Source organism: Ursus arctos, unplaced genomic scaffold, assembly GCF_023065955.2.
Source record: "Ursus arctos isolate Adak ecotype North America unplaced genomic scaffold, UrsArc2.0 scaffold_9, whole genome shotgun sequence".
Classification (NCBI taxonomy): Eukaryota; Metazoa; Chordata; class Mammalia; order Carnivora; family Ursidae; genus Ursus; species Ursus arctos.
In genome coordinates, this window is record NW_026623111.1 from 11,835,782 (window position 1) to 11,854,463 (window position 18,682).

Sequence of the window (18,682 nt, forward strand, 5' to 3'; positions counted from 1 at the left end):
GGTTTTCTCAAAATAATCTGTTTTTGTGTGTCTGCACCAAAGTAGCTCAAATTTTCGTCGGGACTAGACCCTAGAATTTAGTCTCAACTGATGGCACTAGACTAGCAAATGTCTTCAGTAGAGAGACAGCAGAGTAAAATAGAGAAAGCTGTGAACAGGGACTTGAGAGGCCTGAGTTAGGATTCTGTGCTGCTGCTTACTAGCGTGAAACCTGAGATGAGATCCAGGTCTTAGTTTCTTGATCCATATAGCAGACGTCGGGCTAGATTGTCTCAAAGTTTCCTTTCAGTTCTAAGATGATGAGATTTCAGATACGTCATTATTTTAGGTTGAAGTTAAATGTCGACTTGGCTGAAGTTTGTCATATTTTTCTTCGGATGACCTCCAACACCCTGTTCTAAAAATGCAATGTTTACCCTCAGTTGCTTACCTTTCATCAGCATACTTTAACCCTGCTTATTCAATAAATATTTGTTGAATGTTTCTTATGTGCCAGGTACTGTGCAAAACCCTAGAGTAGCGAAGATAAATGAGATGTGTTTCCCATCCACAAGTAACGATATTGCAGTGTGTTAAGGACCACAGTAGACAAATGAATGAGGTGCCATGGTAATTCAAAGGAGAGTCTGGGTAATTCTGCTTTGGGGAGAACCAGGAGAGCTTAGAAAGAAGTGGCATTGCATGGGTCTTGGAAGATGTGTTTGCCAGGTGGGAAATGGGGCTGAGGGAGGTAACAAAAAGGCCTCACAGACAGACCGAGGAGCATATACTGAGTGAAGAGGTAGGAGGATGCAGAGTGTTTGAGTGGAACTTCCAGACTGACTCAGAGCATTGAATAGACAGAATAATGAGCAAGAATGGTTGAAGTGGAATGAGAAATTAGGGGATGAAAGAGTTGAAGAATAACTCAAAAAAATTTTTTTTTGATCTTCATATATGGTGAGATTTGCTTGCACCACTACTCATAATTGTTGAGTAGAACGATTAGAACATTAGTCCGTGTCTATTGGGCATGTATCATGTATTGTCTTATTCCCAATGTCCAACTGCAATATCTAGTTAAGAAGTATTACCAACATCGTTTTTTTCTGAAAATTTATCTTAAATGTAACATTTGCAGAACAAACCTTTTTAAAAATATTTATTTGAGAGAGAGAGAGAGAGCATGAGCAGGGGTGGGGAGGAGCAGAAAGAGAGGGGGAGAGAGAATCTCAAGCAGACTCCTCCCTGAGCGGGGAGCCATCATGGGGCTCAGACTCATGACCTTGAGATCAGGACCTGAGCCGAGGGGCGCCTGGGTGGCACAGCGGTTAAGCGTCTGCCTTTGGCTCAGGGCGTGATCCCAGTGTTATGGGATTGAGCCCCGCATCAGGCTCCTCTGCTATGAGCCTGCTTCTTCCTCTCCCACTCCCCCTGCTTGTGTTCCCTCTCTCGCTGGCTGTCTCTATCCGTGTTAAATAAATAAAATCTTAAAAAAAAAAAAAAAAAAAAGGACCTGAGCCGAAACCGAGAGTCAGATGCTTAACTGACTGAGCCACCCAGGTGCCCTGCAGAACAAACTTTTTTTTTTTTTTTTAATTTGTTTTGTTTGGCGATAAGGCAAAGGATTTTTTTTTTTTTTTTTTGGACAGGGAATTACAGATACATTGTAATGATAACCAGTGCATTCTTCACATATAGAATATCACATTTCACCTCAAAATTCCAGATTAAGTCATTTCAGTGTATTGAAAGGATAAAATGGGATGATGACTTGAAAGCTGCTTCTCATAAACTTTAAATGGTAGATTGAATAATTATAAAGGTCAGAAAGAATGCACTATTAAATCTTATGTCTGAGTCTCATCCCTCTCCCCCCACAATTATGGGGTGGGTTAAGAGCTGTATGTCAACTTGGAATCAGACTCTGTTTTGAGCCATTTAATTTGGACACAGTATTTTAATGTAAGCGCTTTTACTTTGGCAGGCAGCATACAATTTTAATTAGCACTCGGAACACAGCAGAATAGGTTGATGAGGTCCAAGACATGGAGAAATACGTTCATAATGGCCTACGCTAGGACTCTGGCAGAGCCCAAGAGAGACGCTTGCAGCATCATGCTCAACGCTTCTGAGAAATCATCTCACTGGCACTTAAACTCATACATTTAATCACTTTGGTGTTTTGAAACGTTGAAATATTAGCATTAGCAGCTTTGTCATCTATACTACACACAGGGAGAATATTAATTTCTTAAGCTTATTTGATGCAGCAACTGATGTATAAGAAAATTGAACTCATTTTCTACATCCGCCCAGAATTCACTTCCCAGCCTTGCCAGTCAAGCTCTGACTCATCCTTGAAACCCTAATTCGAATAACCCCTCATAGTCTTTCCTACTCCCCCCCGCCCCGCCGCCATGGCCGTTCTCTTTTTATATACCCATAGTCCAACACTTGGTTCCAATGATTTTTTTAATGCATTGTTCTCTCTGTTGACTCTCAATGCCATGTATGTAGGAACTGTGTCCCCATATCTGTATTTTGGTTGCATACAATTAAAAAGCACCGCATCGTGGAATAAAAAGAACATGCACATTTTAGTTAAACTCGTGGTTTAAGTCTTAACTTCTTACTTGCTATAGGAACTTGGACAAATTATTTAACTTCTTGGCGCTTCTTTAAATAAGGGTAGCAATGCCTGCTGTGCAGGATTGTTGTGCAGATTAAATAAGATCCATCCATCAGTTTAGCAGATACATAGAGAGATCCTATTACATGTCAGCCACTGTACTTGGTACTAAGAATATAATGATGAATAAGGCATGATCCTGCCCTGAGAACTTTATAATTTAGTGGGAGAGACAGACGAGAAAACAGACAATTGCAATTTAATTCTTGAAGGATGAATGGAAATTCACTAGCACAGGGATTCTAGGGGTTGGGGTGGAGGTAGCAGGATCCGGGGTGGAAAGGGAAGCATTTGCGTTGCCTTTGAGCCAGAGAGAGGCTGGCAAGACAAGACACAGAGAGAGGCTTAATATAGTAACAGCTGTGGGGTTGAGGCTGGAGACATACATACCACAAGGAGCCTTGCAAGCCAGGCACGAGGCGGAGGCAACCTATAAAGAACATATGATCAGATTTGCCTTTCCAAAAGATCTCCCTCCTAGGCAGCGCGTGGAGTGGCTTAATACAGTCAAGGCAATCGGTATGACCAGGTAAGAGCCTGTGGCCTAGCCGTGGTGATGGCCTCCACAGCAGGAATTAGAGTGGGAATGGGGAGGTAGAATATATTGAGAAAACTTTAGGAGCCAGAAAAGGCAGGATGTGGTCAGATGTGTTAGGAGAAAGGTGGTAAGAGAGGTAGAGGAGTCAGGGAGAGGAAACAAGAGGAGGGGTGTGGGGTGAATGAGGAAGGAAAAGTGAGTCCAGTTTGGAAACAGGTTTGAAGGACCCGTGGGGAGTGTGGGACATTTTGACTTGATCATTTGGGGCTCCTATATATTTTTGACCCTGATGGTTTTTTATTCTCGAACACAAACATTTCTGTTAGGATGATATCAACACGGATGGATTTTGTGGCAAAGATTTATTCCAGGGGGAATTCCATTAAGCCAATTTAATGCCTTGGTCCATGTTCTAGATAGCAGATTTAAACTGTTTCCAGTTGTTTCCACTTTGATTTTTATTTTACTGACATTATTTCCATCAGGATAAAATCTTTCTTGTGTACAGTTTACAAGGAAGTTTACTGATCTTCCAGCTTCTTTTTCATGATCTTTGTGAAATTTGTACAGATTATAGCTTTTCCATGGTAAATCTTCTTTTATCTCTACTATTTTTACCATGTCAGATTTTACACATGTAAGCTTTTATCAAATCTTTTAAATTTTTCATTAATTTGTGAGCAATAATAATTTTTACCATTTCCTGGTTTTGCTCTTGTCAGCTATAGTTTACATTTCTTTTGATCAAGCCTAAAGTGTTCCTGAAGTAAATTTTGCAGTTTTTAAGTTTACCAATGATACGTGATTCTCAAGTCAGCTTTTCATCTGTAACCAATTTTACTGGGTATCGCTTTGGCCCTTGTCAGTTTCATTTTGGTCCTTAAGATCAAGTTGCCTCAAAATGACAGGATCAAAATGGCGTACTTCACCCCATGGATAGCCAAAGGGAGATGTCTAGGATATAACCCATACAGCTGTGGTGATGTGGAGAGAAATCTGGGATCACATATAAATTTGAGAGTCATTTTCGTCTGCATGTTGAGGCCAAGGGAAGGGGGACATCGCACAAGAGGGGTGTAGAGCGTGAGAGAAGAGCACTCAGGAAAACTTGGAAGAGCACCAACATTTGAGAAAGAAATGGCCAGAGGGGGTGTCCATGCAGGAGAGGCAGGCGGTAGGAAGGAGCTCGCAGGAGGCATCATCACGGAAGTCGAGTCAAGGAACAGGAGTAGTTGATGATAGATGCTGCAGAGGGCATGTGGGGTACATGCTGACACATGTTCTTTGGATTTAACATCAACGACATCATCGCTGTCCTCAGTGACAGTCTCCTCATGGGTGGAGAAAGAAATACCCAGCTGGATGTACTCACAGAGGAGTGAAAAGAAGGTGAAGAAGTGGAGACTGTTGTACAGCCAACACTGGCTATAGGAAGGGCAGTTTGTTTGCTTATTCATTGACTGGTTTATTTCCTTTTAATAGAAGAGAGCCTTGAGCGTGGTTAAGCACTGATTGTTGAAGGGAGAGGATGAACATACATGAGAATGGGAATGGGATCCCCAGAGAGCACATTAGGCCTGTCATGCTTTCTGGGGGTAGGATCTGACCTCAGGCTTGCTGCCTAGCACTCCACATCCAGTGAGTCCGCAGCAGCCGTAGGCTTCACAAGATGTGACCATCATAAAGCGGCCATCCAATTGGGCTTTTACTTTGGTCCTAATGAATCCTGATTCCAGACTGGACTTAGAGCTCTACCCTGAACTATTTTAACTATTTGCTTACCACTTAACAGTCCTCAGTCAAGAGGATCTTAAGTATTGTCCCTAAGTCCACAATATGATCACCTGCCCTGATCCTTGAATACTATTACTTTTGAGAATGTCCTGCTGCCGCATATTTGCCCACGACATCAGAGAGGCTGCGATATCCTTGCTCTACAGTTGTGAGCTGGGGGTTTTTACCACATCTACTTAGATCCGTCACTCACAGGGCAGATAAAACGGAAAAACGACACTCTACAACGGCCCCACCCATTCCCTGCTCCTTCCATTTGTCTGCACACGTTATGGCACAACTTGGGTGAACTCCCAAATAATGGGGCAGTAGCCAACGCACACACCATCTGTCGATGCATTGAGCTCCCACCTAGCCCTTCATCCACCTCTTCACTTTGCCTTTGTTGGGCACATAGGAGAACCAGGCACTGTGATAAGCAGTGAGGTTACCATATGAAGAGACAGTGTCCCAGTGCTCTCGGAGCTCATGGTCTAGCAGGTGAGTTCGTTGTTGTTGCAATACTGTGTGAAAGGTGGGCAAGGGTAAGAACCAGTTGGTCTAGGTAACCAGTCTAGGACTGGTAGAGTGCCTTAATTTTTTTTTTTTTTTTAGAATCTATAGCAATCTTATGAGGTCAGTTCAACATATGAAATGCGTGCTTCTAATCCCAATGCAGTTGTTTCACCTGCCAATTCACACAGCTCCAAAGGTTAACTTCGTTTATGAAGGTGGATAGGTTCCAAGCCTGTGATTACCGTAAAGAAAACTCGTCTCCTTACGTAGCAACCAAGATCAGCTCCTGAATTTCCAGGGCATTAAAGAAAGGGCATTGTCTTGGAATCTTTTTCTGTCTTTAGCTAGTATCCCCTTCCACCCTGTCCCCGTTCTCCCGTGCTGACCCCTATTTTTGCTGTTTGCCTTCAGGACAAAGTGCAGGACAATTTTGTTGGCCTTTCTTGAGGCAAGCGTATTTGACCTCTGTGGAATTTAGTTCTGGGCACGTGAATTAAATAAAGGTGGACTGAGCCGTCAGGGTCTGCATCCCTTCCTGACAAGTTCTCCAAGCTTCTGACTTTGCTTGCTTTGCTATTTCCTAACCCCACTGGCTGGCCGCTGCCTCTGGGTCCCAGCACTGGCACCCTGCGTGCGGATGGGACACTGAAGTGGGACAGCCAGGGTCTGGGGGAGCCCTGGGAAAACCAGAGATACCCTTTTGTTTCTGTGCACCACGCTACTCTTCCTGTGGGGGTCTAAGCATGTCTAATCAGGTGGAGAAAGAATCAGAGGTATTGAGCATACATTTCATCCCTCAAATTGAAGTGTGAAATAAACACTACTGTAAACCAATATAATGCTAACTTTACATCACATTATGGCAGAGTGTTGGAAAAAGAAAAGGGGAAGAAACCCTCACTCCACCCCCCACCCCCACCCTGGCTCACGCTCTCTTTCTCTCTCTGATGTGTGTTGGAATTCCTGGATCTTGTCCCCCGCCAAAGAATGTGTGGGGGCCCATTTAATCTTTGTTCACTGTCCCTCAAGGTCCCTCTGCACAGCCCTTTACACATAGTGGGTCTCTGTTTCCCTGTTTTGCCTGGAGCACAGAACTTGAGCTGGGCTGCCCCTGTGCCCTCTCCCCAGAGGGTCCCAGCCATATAACCATTCCTGGCACAAGTCTTCCCCTCCCTGCCTGCAATGATAGCCAGATCATCTCGTCCTCAGGACCCCAGATGTCATTTCCCCCTTCTTCCTCACCCTTTCCTAGGGTGGGGTGGGGGTGGGGCAGTGAACGTTAGCCAGATAGGCTCTTATCTTCTACCCCTCCACATCTGCTCCCCCGGTGAACACACAGCTGCCTCCTGCTCCAGTGGGGGCGGGGAGCGGGGAGAGAGGGAGGAACACACCCACACCCGGAGGAAAAAGACACCGTTCAGTGTGATAAAACAGCATCCTGCCACACAAGCAAGACTGCTAACTAGCCTCCTCTAAATATTTAGAAAAAGTATTTTTAACTTAAAAAAGTATCAGTGAATGACAAAGATTTCAGGCAAGACTGAGAGAGAAGATTTTGCAAACTGGGGGAGGGGTGGTTTGGGGAAGAAGTGTCTTGCCTACAGGGTTCCTCCCTTCCTGTCCTCTTGGCCCTTCCTCTTAGCCCTTCTCCTCCTGAGCCAAACTGTGTCTCTTTCTCTGTCCATTCCCCATCTTTTCCCTGCTGCTGTCCTTCACTCCCATCTGACACCCACCCATTGTGGGATAGCCAGTTAGAGGCTTGACCAGGCACTCATAGATTCCCCGACTTCGGGAGTTTATTCAGAGGGCCAAACACCACGGTTTGACTTCTCCCTGGGAATTGCTTCTGTAAAATAGCTCTTTCTAATTTCTGCATGAAATAGTTTCATTGCTTTTTTTTTTTTTTACATTTAATTTTACACTTTGAATATGTGTAACAGTTATGTGATTCCAAAGTCAAAATTGTATCGTTAGACACAGGGCACTCTAATGTCCATCCTTGTTCCCTCCACCCTGTTTACCTCAGCTGTCTGCAGGGAATTAATTTTGTTTCTGGTTTATCCTTCCAGCATTTCTTTTTGCAAATATAAGAATTCATATATGAAAGGTGGCCTATGACTTAGCAGTTTGTACCTTGATTTTTGCACATAACAATTCTCTTTGTATCCGTAGATAGGTACGTAGGAAACTTCCTCGTGTCTTCAAGGCTGAATATACAGAATTGTGGGAATGTATCATAGTTTATAAATCTCTTATTGATAAACATTTGGATTGTTTCTAACCTGACATTATAAATAATGGCACAATGAATAGTCTTCTGTATCTGTCACTGACTTTGTTTTAATAAAAACAAGTAAGAGTGCAGGAAGGAGGGCAAGGGGAGAGAGGGTGAGAAGGAGAGAGAAAGAGAGAGAGAGAGAGAGAGATGCTTGACAGTCAACTGACTGAGCCATCCAGGAGCCCCTCCTTTTGGGTTTTTATGGAGGCTTCATTACACAGGCATAATTGATTAAACCATTGGCCATTGGTGATTGACTCAACCTTTAGCCCCTCTCCCCTCCCTGGAAGTCAGGGGTGTAGGACTGAAAGTCCCAACCCCTCTAATCGTATGCTTGGTTCCCCTCCCAACCAGCCCCTGTCCTTAGGTACTTTCCAAAAGACACCTAATTCACACATAAAAAGCACTGTTAATATTCTCATGACTTAGGAAATTCCAACAGTTTTAGGAACTCTGCCGGGAACCAGGACAAAGACGGGATACATATTTCTTATGAAATCACAGTATTGCACATTGACAGTGGGCACTTCCTTGAGAAGACACTTCGACAGAGCAGAGGACAGAGCCAAGTGTAACAACACCCTGTTGCAGAAGATGGATAGGGTATCTTACATGGGAGGGAGGAAGGAGGGACTGGGAACATGTCACACGTTTCCTGGCAGTTCACCAGGATGTCTCCCAAGCTCGGCAAACGTAGCACACCTTCACGCCTGAAGCTGTTGCACCCTCTCCTATGAATTCTAATCCCCTCTCCTTGGTTCACTAACACTACAAACCTTGGTTATTTGTCCTTATCTCTTTGCCTCACCTGTATTCACCCTGCACACTCTTTATTTTGTCCCCCAGCTATCCCAGCTACTATTGCCCTAGGTGAGTCCTTCCATGTGTCTCTCCTGGAAGATTTCATCAGAGGGGGGCAGACAGGCCTGTGGAGTCTGGAGTCAGACTCCCTGGGCTTACTTCATCCCTCTGTACTTACTAGCTTTGACCCCCTGGCAACTTACGTAACCTCCTGCGCTTCCGTCTCCTCCTGTCACTTGAGACGTGCAATAGCATTTGTGACCTTCAGTCATAGGATTATGTGAAATCAAATGTGGAAAATGCTTGGAACAGTGCCTAGCATGTCACAAATACACAATAAGCACTAGAGACATTTCAAAAGCCTCCTGATTTCACAACCTTCTCATCTCTCTCTCTCTCTCAATTTGTCTATTCCCCACCTGCTGGGTAGATTGGTCTCCATAATACAAACGACAAGACCCTTCCCACTGGAACACTTTTCATGATGCTTTGGATGTCCTCAAGCTGGCTCCAGGCTATCTGCCCGGTGTCATCTCCTGCCACATCTCCTCAACACGCTGCTCCCCTGGTCCTCACTCTGCCATCTGCGTTCCCATCTCTGTGCCTTGTGGGCTCTTTCCCTGGGATGTCTTTCTTTCTCCTTTCCTCCCTGGTAATCCACCTCCCATCCTTCCAGACACAGGTCAGATGTCATATACTCTGTGAAAACTTTCCTGACCTCCCCCTCCTCATCACCAAGTCATGTTGGTTGTTCCATCTTCTGTAGTCCCACAGCCATTTGTACATCCCTCCAACTTACCCCAGCTGCCGTCGCAATGTGAATGTGTACCCCACGCCACCTGTGCCCCACGGAGGGGGCGTCATCCCATCCTGCATATCTTGGTTTCCACAGGATTTCCTCATGATCCGATCCCTGTATATCTGTTAAAGAAAAAGAGACAATAGGCCCAAACTGGAGTTACTTGTGCTAAGCCCAATGTCAGCAAATCAAGACTTAATACTTGCGTTGGTTGCAGTTTCAGCTTCTCCCAGGAATGTGATCCTTACCCAGTCAACCTGGAACCTGGTCAGCCTTAGTGAGGTGATCTGCATGCTAGACCCCTCCCTTCCCCCAAAGGAAGCTTGCCCGAAATAGTCCAATCCTTTCTTGCCCCCTTCTGCCTATAAAAGTCTTCCATTTTGTACACTTCCTTGGAGCTCCTTTTTACTCGCTGTAAAAAGGGATGGGATGCGCCATGGGATGGTGCATGATTCATGAATGGTTGAATAAAGCCAATTTGATCTTCAAATTTACTCAGTTGCATTTTGTTTTTTAACATGCCTTCCCTCACAGCATCACACATTCCTGTTTGCAGCACTTGTTATGGTCCCTAAAAGAATTGAAGGAAGAGTTCTTTAGTTTATGGATGAAAGTGCTTGAGAAAGAAAATGAGAGAAGTGAGTTTGGGGAAGGGCAGATTTTCAAGAGTTGAATTATCTGGTTCCTGTGCTTTGTCTTTGCTTCAAGAGCTTTCAGGAACGTTTGAAATAATACAACCGTAAAACTCTGGGAGGTCCCTGCACCCAGGATTTGCTGTCTTTTTCCTTCAGTGCTCATTTCCTTCCCTGGGAGGCAGTGAAGAGAGGACAGAATGAAATCCTATAAAACCATGAAATGGATATGATATTGTTCTATTGTCCTATCTAGAGCAGAGGGTGACATGCCCTCCAGTTGTCCACTCCAGCTACTTGTTTTAACAACGTGGCACCGAATTCAAATCTAAATCATTGCTGTTCTACATTGGGTCATCACTCTGCTCCAGGAGGAAATCTGCTAAACCCAACTGTGTCAGGTCAGGTTCCCCAGAAGCAGAGTCTGAGACAGGAATTGTTCTGACTGTGATGTATTGAAGGAGTGTCCTCAGGAGGGGGGAGTGAGAGAAGAAAGCCTGGTGTGGATATGGCCTCATCAGGAACTAACTTGGGGCTGATTCCCCGGGGAGCTCTGGAGCCTGAATTGCGCCACGATGCTGGTCCCCTTTTGAGACGAGTTGTGGTTTTCTAAAGCCTTGTGTCAGTGAGTCATTGTCCCCTGTCTTCTCTGAAGGAGGGATGATCAAAGCTTAATCTCCTGGATGAAGTGGTTCCCTTCTGGTTGAGCACCAATAGCATCCCTCTCACCACCAATCATGGAGCGGAGGGGTGGGGACAGAGGACAGCTCAGAGGATAAGCTGAGCACCAGAAACAACCTCCCTGGGGTACCTTGGAGAGAGTGACACCGGGATGGGGAAAGTGTGTGCACGTCGTGTCTGTCCGTGTATGCCTGTGTCAGGGGAGGGTGGCCACAGAGTTTCCCATGGCATTGGGGCCCAGACAGTGTTATTAGGATATTTAAGAAATGATGACCTCAGAAGACACAAGGACTTAGCAGAAGGGAAGCAGAAGATGTTTGTTTTCGATAATCCAGGAACTACTTAAAGGCCATACCTATTCTATGTTCATGTTTTGATCTAGCAGCAATTGACTATGGCTGCATGTGATGCTGTCTACCTAATTTGATTATTTCATTTGGAACTTCCACCCTGGTTTTATAAAGTTTAACCCCTATAATTAGGCTATTCCAAAAGGGAAGTGGGGAGTTACTACAAGAAGCTCTGAATTGAGCTCTGCCTTCCCTGTGAGTTAGACAAAAATGGGGTGAGTGTTGGGTTAGAAAGTTCTTATTATTTGAAAAAGAAAAAAAGAGAACTATAATGTGAAGAAAGACACAAAGCTTTAATAATCTCTCCCATTAATCTCAAGCTACATGGGCGGGACTCCTTGAATAACTTGGGTGGTTTACCTAGCTACATGGCTCCAAACATGACTCTTTGGCCCTCCCAGAGGTTCTAGAGCTCCTTAAGTAAGTTCCTTTTAAGAACAGATGGCCCCAGAAAGCTGGAGGACTTGAAGACATACATATGGCCAACTTTGTATTTTTATGTGTTTATTCTTAAAAAACCATAGCTTGTTAGTTGACTAGATATCTGTGGGTTCTGCAGATATTTTTTACTGCCATTAGAGGGTCCAGTATTATGTTTTCAAAGTGTTCTATCTGGTCTTTAGTGGAAATTCCTATCTCTGCAATCATCATTTCCTAGATGCCTGAGTAAGATCTTCCAAGAGTAGGGTAATACATGATGAAAGGGCTTGCATGGGCCAAGCTTGAACACTTTTCTCTCTAAAGAGTCTTTAGATCTTAAGAATTAGATATTATATTTTATACGTGCATGTATGGTTGAGGTCTATGGATTCAGAAGCTGTTTCAACAGCTCCTTACAATGGTCTCTGACAAATCTGTAATTTTTAGCTTCTCTTCTTCTTTTAGAAGTCTGGTGCAGAAGAAAGAATAAAGAGTTAATTGAGAGGGTTCATTCATGTGGGTTCTGGTTAAAGTCAGAAAGTTCTAATCTTAGTGGTATTGACCCCAGGAAATGACCTTCTAGACCCTCTATAAAACAGCAATAGTATTATTTGAAAGTATTATCAGAGAAATAATTTTTTAAGCAGAGATACAATGATTTAATAGACATATGTATGTGCTTATAACTATAGTGAGATGAACTTTATATAAATCCAATTATGTATGTATGATAGGATGCCTGGTGTGGTGGAAGTTTTTATTTAAAAATGAACATTGAAAGTCATATTGAAGCTGCATCCTTCACACAAATATAAGAATTGAGGCATGTCTTGAATTTGGAAAATGGTATACAATAAACTTAAAAAAAATCTGTTGCAAAGACTTCTCGGTTTATAGAGGTTTAGGAAGGGGATGAATATCTGTGCATAGGATCCTAAAAGCCTCCTGAAAGGGAAGAAAGGAAGTCAAGCACCCATTCAACCAAATGTTAAAATTAGGAAAATCTGCCACAGTAGACCGAGGTCATCCTGACCAAGGTGTGATGACAGAAGAGAGCACCGAGTTTCCCCAAAGGGAAACGTACCAAAAGAGAAAGTAGGGTCTGACAGTGATGTGAGCTCCACACAGTAACCCGAGTTCAAAGGGAAGAGCTCCATCTGGTATGTTATGAAACTGAATTCTGAAGATCCACTGGTAGGAGCCAGCAACCAATGATCTTGAATGCCGTGACAAAGAGTTCAAACAGTCCACGTTGCACCAAGGGCCACCGAAGAGTTTTAAGCAAGGCAATGGCTTGGTTTTTGCAGTAGAGATCTCATTTCAGTGACCCATGTGGAGGCTATATTTAAGAAAAGCAAGAATAGAATCTGGGAGGCTCTTGACATGGTTCAAAGGAATAGAACAGGGCCCGGATGAGCTAGTGATAAAAGGAAAAGATTCAAGTAGGAGGAAGTAAAGCTGTCTTGACTTGGGAATTAATTGGCTCAGGGAGAGCAGTGCTTAATTTGTTTGCTATTTGTGCTCTTTATTACTATTAGAAAAAGCGGGGATTGGAATAAATGGCCAATTATTCCCTTCCTGATCATTTGTTTCAGTTGTTGGTCTCTAAAAAGAAAATTATGAAGATGGGGCTTTGATTAGTTCCACTTACTTTCATAATGACTGTGGTTATCATTTCCAGTTTATTGAAGGAGTCATTGTTTTAATTTGCATAAGTGGTGTTTGGATATGCAAAAATCCAATTACATTAAAAGCTAGATATCAATTGATGTAGGAGAACAATTATCTAGATATGGCCATGACATTAAAGGGAACAAATGTCTGACTCGAGAGTTTGCCAACATTTCCATTGAGTTAATGCTGGCTGCCAAAGACTGACGGAAGGAAAACATAAAGAAAAGCATAGGTGAACTTAGCCAAATGGTACCTCTACAGATTGGAAGAACAAAGGGTATATCTTTTTTTGTTTTGTTTTGTTTTTAACAAAGTGCTTAAAATTAGAAAACCGACAAGTTGTTTGTTGTAAAACAATAACAACAATAACCTCAAACAATAAAATGGTGTATATTGTAAAAACTAAAAAGTATCCGTCACCACAACCAGCCAGGACCTGGGTGGGGAACTACCGTTAACAGGTAGGTGAGTATTCTTCCCAGTAGAAAGTGTCTGTAAAGAGATTCTGGAGCCAAGAATATACAACAGGGAAAGAACAATCTCTTTAATGAATGGCGTTGGGAAAACCGGACAGCCACGTGCAAAAGAATGAAACTAGATGACTGCCTTATACCATACACACAAAAACTCAAAGTGGATCAAAGACGCGAATGAAGACCTGAAACTATAAAACTCTTAGAAGAACATACAGGTGGTAAGCTCCTGGCCATCAGTCTTGGGCGATGATTTTTTGGCTCTGACTCCAAAAGCAAAGGCAACAAAAGCAGAAATAAACATCCAACTAAAAACATTCTGCACAGCAAAGGCAGTCATCAACCAAATGAAAAGGTAACCCACTGAGTGGAAGAAAATATTTGCAAATATCATATATATGATAGGAGTCAATATCCGAAATGTATTTTTTTTAAAAGTTCATTCAATTCAATAGCAAAAGCCCAAACAATTTAATTAAAAAATGGGCAAAGGATCTGAACAGGCATTTTCCCAAAGAAAACATACAGATGGCCAATAGGTACATGAGAATTTGCTCAGCATCACTCAGCATCAGGGAAATACAGGTCAAAACCATAATGAGATGTCACCTCACACCTGTGAAAATGGCTTTCGAGAAGATAAGAGGTAACAAGAGCTGACGAGGACGTGGAGACAGGGGAGCCCTGTGCACTGCTGGTGGGAATGTAAATTGGTGCAGCCACTTACAGAAAACAGTACTGAGGTTTCTCAAAGAACTAAAACTAGAACTACCATAAAATCCAGCAATTCCAATTCCGAGTACTTATCCAAAGAAAATGAAACACTAATTTGAAAAGATATATGCACCTCATGTTCGTATTAGCATTGTTTGCAATAGCCAAGATAAGGAAGCAACCTAAGTGTCTATCAGTGGATGAATGGATAAAAATAGATGCGATGATATGTGCGTGCGCGCGCGCGCGCGCACACACACACACACACACACACACACACACACAGGCTGGAATACTATTCAGCCATAAAAACGAATGAAATCTTGCTATTTGCAACAACATGAATAGACCTTAAGGGCTTTACACTAAGTGAAATAAGTCAGAAAGAGAAAGATAATTACCATATGGTCTCATTTATATGTGGAATTAAACAACAACAACAAAACCCCAAGCTTATAGATACAGAGAACAGATTGCTGGTTGCCAGAGGGTGGGAGTAGGGGGTGGGCAAAATGGATGAAGGGGGTCAGAGTTACAGATTTACCATTATAAAATAAATAAGTCCCTGGGATGAATGTACAGCATGGTGACTATTGTTAATAATACTGTATTACCTATTTGCAAGTTACTGAAAGAGGAGATCTTAAAAGTCTTCATCACAAGAAAAAAAAATTTTGGTAATTATATGCAGTGATGAATGTTAACTAGACTTATTACACTCATTTCACAATCCATACAAATATGGACTCGTTATACTGTATACCTGGCATTGATATAATGTTAAAGGTCAACTATACTTCAATTTAAAAACATTTTAAATAAATAAAAAGCAAACATTTAAATTGACCAAATAAAGGGAAAAAACACATAGTGATTTCAGTAGATTCAGAAAAACCAATGGGCAAAATCCATCATGCATTCAGAATTAGCAAACAGGCAAAACAAAATGAGATGAGAGATTCGGTTCATTTCACAGAATCTAAAGACAGCACATCCTTCATTAAGGTAACCTTTGACCTATTTCCTAATCTGATAAAGTGTTCTTGATGATTCAGGTCCTAGCTTGCCCAACGGCTGAATGCTAGAACTGCTGCTGGCAAGAGACACTGTCACATTGGGACAGTTGACAGTGAGAATAAGAGAGACAGGACAGAGAGCCAGGAGAAAAAGGTCACGTGAAGGTTGAGTACAAAAGGCAGATGCCAGGCACGAAAATAGGACGGGCTTGGGAAGGCAGGTTGGAAGTCCACCTTCTCTCCCTTCACTCTCGCTGCACTCCTTGTCACCCTAACCCCTGCTGCTGAGGTATACCCCCTGCCTTTGATTTATTCTCCCAAAGGTCACCAAGGGACCATTTGGTCACCACGTTTGATGACCTTTCCTTCATTTTCACCCTCCTTAACTTTGCTCAGTGTTTGACACTGCCAACCACAGTGGCCTTCATGAATCAGCCCCTTTCCTCGGCTACGGTGCTAATGCGTTCTTCCAGTTCTTAACCATCCCTGACTTCATCCTGGCACCTCTCCCTCTGCCAGTCCTCCAACTGTGGGCTCTGCCTACAACTCTCTTCTTTTCCTGGTTTTCTTTTCTCTGCATTTTCTACGTCATGAAACCTGAATCTGCATCTCTGGCTTCAACGATCACCTCTATGAGGGACACTCTGAGATATTATAGATACAGATAGTTATAAAAGTATGAATCTGGCCTTGACCTTCCCTGGAGTTCTGATCTTCTGTTTTCTGTTACCTTTTAGATATGTGCCATTCATGTCCCAAACTCAGCATCTCCAAAATGGAACTTGGCCTCTTCCCATCTAACAACCCCCTTAGCATGGTCCGAAGGGGTCCTCGTGATCTGTCCCTGCCTACCTTTCCAGTCTCATCTCCTGCCACTCTCCCGCAAGCACCCTCTTTTCCAGAACTGCCATTGCCCAGATATCAGGCTACCAAATGCCTCTATGCTGTTAACTATGTTCCCTCCACCTGAAATACCCTTCTCCCCGGGCCTGGATTTTTCTCCCCAAACAATCCTTCTTCAACCCTCAAAACCTCTCCCAGCTGTCACCTTCCTTAGGAAGACTTGCTTGAATGCTTGGGTCCAGTGCCCACCCCCTGCTGTCTCCCACAGTCCCCCCTGGAAGCTGCTATAGTTTTTATGCCACTACACTGTATTTGTTTTTTTCCTGGCTTATAAATGGTAAGACCTTTGAAGAGGAGACTATGTCTTTGGGCTCTGCACCCATAGGGCCTAAAAAAGTGTTTCACACATACTAAGTACTTAATAAATACAGGATAAATAGAAGAATCAGTTTCTGTCACCTGGCTTTTCTATTTCTGATTATGGTAAAGGCATCTCAAACTTATATCTCGAACCCTGACTCCCTCCCCTAACTCCAGAATCATATCTTTCCTTTGCAACATCTCTAGGTTTATCAAAGACAACAGGCTCTAAGCAAAGCTCTTGTTTCCTTTGCCCACCATTCCCCATCTCAGTAAGGACACAGCTATTTACCCAACAGCTCAGGACACAAATCTTGGAAGGATCCTTAATTTTTTTTTTTTTTTTTTTTTTTTTACCACTCCACATCAAATCCAATGAAGAGTCCTCTAAGCTCTACCTTACCATAAACAGATTCTGGCTGTTATCATCTTCTCTAACAATATCCCATTAGTCCAAGTGACCATCATCTCTTGCCCAGACTCCTGCAAGTTCACGCTTGGCCCTCTACAAACGATTCTCCACAATGGGCAGAGGTCCTTAGGCTGGCTTACAAAATCCTTTGGGATTTGGCCTTTGGCTCTTCCTCTCAACTCGTTTCCTACCCCCCCCACCTTGTGGTCTCTGGTTTGCCTGCACGGGCCTCCTTGCTGCTCCTTGAACATAACAGACAGGTGCCTGCTTTGAGGATTCTCCTTTATCATTCTTGCTGTCTCAAATACGCCTCTTCCAGAACTTTGTGTGGATCTCCGACTCACTCCCATCTGGCCTCAAGTCACTTTCAGAAAAAGGACCTCTTTGATAGCATTATCTTTGAAGGCACCTGCCTGACCCTCTGTCCTCTTACCCTGATTTTTTCCCTTTCCTCTCTGATACTTTATCTTTCTTTATATATCTATTGATGATTTCTTTTCCCTACTGGCTAAGCTCCCTAAGGATAAGCTATTCATCTACCAGGTTCTTCGCTATAGCCCAATCTGGAACAATTCCTGGCATTCTAGTAGAACCCCAGTAAATATTTAATGAATAAATGAATTATCCTTGTTCTCGAGGGCTTCGGGTCATCTTTAACTGCCCGCTCGCCTCCCTTACTGTTTGTAGTCATCACGTCCTTTAGAGTCTTCTTTGAGCTTATTCAATTAATATTCCTTGATGATGCGACATGTCTGTCTTACGGTATGCCTATCACCGAGCTACTTACTTCTCACAGTGGCCGGACCTGGAGGCAATTAATGCGCCAAGAACTTGGAAAACTCTAAAGCACGACACAAGCCATTTGCCTTCCAGTCACACTGCATGACGCTAATTAACGTTACTTCCATTTCCAACCTGTCAGAGCGTCTGACTGATCTCCCTGCTTCCGAACACTCCCTGGATAATATATTCTCAACCCTGCTACCCACTTCATCGTCTTAAACCATTGCTATAATTATGTTCCTCTCTTACTCAAAAACTTTGACTGCTTTCCAATTCCTGACCAAATAAAAGAGAAACTCGTTGGCTTGTAACCAAGATCCTCCACAGCCTGGTTCCGGACGGCCTCTTCACTGTCTGCCTCCGGTCCCCGTCGAAGCTTTGGTTTTCAAGCCCGTCTACACCACTCACTTGTCCTCAGCATGCCTGCCTTTCCTCTCATCACCACTCACGCTCTCCCTCCAGCGGGAACGCTGCCCGCACACCTTCCCCGGAAAAATTGACACCTTGCGGCCCCAGAGCAAATGACCATCAGGATGGTGTCCTCCTTGGGTGTTTCCACTTCCAGGGAGATCTTTCTCCACTCTCCGCATGTTCACAGCATTTAGCTCTTTCATCTACCCACGGAAGGGCCATTCTTACCCCGGAAGGAAAATGATGCAAGAACACTTGCGGTATCTCTCTCCTCTTTTACCATCCTGATTTGGAAGGCAGGCAGGGTACGATTTCCGTTTGTTCAAGTTTCCGTGATTGTTTGTCCCTTCCTTCAAAGCAGGCCATGTGATTCCCCCTCTGGGGTCTGCCTGCCAATGATAGGCATGCATTCATGGCTCCTGCCTGCCTATGGTAGACAGGTTGTCATCTTGCCTTTCTGAGTTGGGCGGGGTGGGGGGGGAGCCTCAGGAAGCCTACCTTTGCTACAGGATAAATGACATTCTCCCATCTAGCCTT

At 43.5% G+C, this 18,682-nt stretch overlaps 1 long non-coding RNA gene across 1 annotated transcript in view; it reads right to left on the reverse strand.

The window, feature by feature from the left end:
- Positions 1-1,558: 1,558 nt before the first annotated feature.
- Positions 1,559-18,682, reverse strand: part of LOC123001907 (uncharacterized) — a 36,621-nt gene continuing 19,497 nt past the window's right edge. The window contains exons 4-5 of the long non-coding RNA XR_007187899.2: positions 9,377-9,498; positions 1,559-3,101 (exon numbers count right to left, since the gene is read on the reverse strand). This is a non-coding gene — a long non-coding RNA (uncharacterized LOC123001907). The remainder of the gene's footprint in view (positions 3,102-9,376; positions 9,499-18,682) is intronic.